The 365-nt window shown below is 47.9% G+C and overlaps 1 protein-coding gene across 1 annotated transcript in view; it reads right to left on the bottom strand.

Moving 5' to 3' along the window:
- Positions 1-365, bottom strand: part of LOC103800709 (protein crumbs homolog 2-like) — a 30469-nt gene that overhangs the window by 1098 nt on the left and 29006 nt on the right.

Below are 365 nucleotides of genomic sequence, written 5' to 3'. Positions count from 1 at the left end.
TCTTCAGGTGGCACCTTTAGGACACTGTCCATCTCCAGCCGAGCTCCTGCCACCTCCTGCTGGCTCGGGCTGTAGGTCCCCTCGGACTGGCGCCTCTTCCTTGCCGTGAGAATCATGAATATGAGACCAATACTGAGGAGAAGCAAAGAGCCACAGGCTACAGGGACAGCTACTTCAATTAGTGGGGAGGGGAAGAGAGCACCTGGAGTCCCTTTCTGTAAAAGAAATTAATGGAGAAACAATGAAACTCCAGTGGTTACAATAACTGCAGTTGAAGAACCCCAAATGGTCAGGTTAGAGAGAAAAAGATTTTCAGAAAAGAAAAAAAAAAAAAAAAAGGCACTTTTTCCCACCAGGACAGCCCC

Source organism: Acanthisitta chloris, unplaced genomic scaffold (assembly GCF_000695815.1).
Source record: "Acanthisitta chloris isolate BGI_N310 unplaced genomic scaffold, ASM69581v1 scaffold12544, whole genome shotgun sequence".
Lineage (NCBI taxonomy): Eukaryota > Metazoa > Chordata > Aves > Passeriformes > Acanthisittidae > Acanthisitta > Acanthisitta chloris.
Note: the sequence above shows the minus strand (reverse complement) of the source record. Positions and strands in the feature narration are given on the sequence as shown.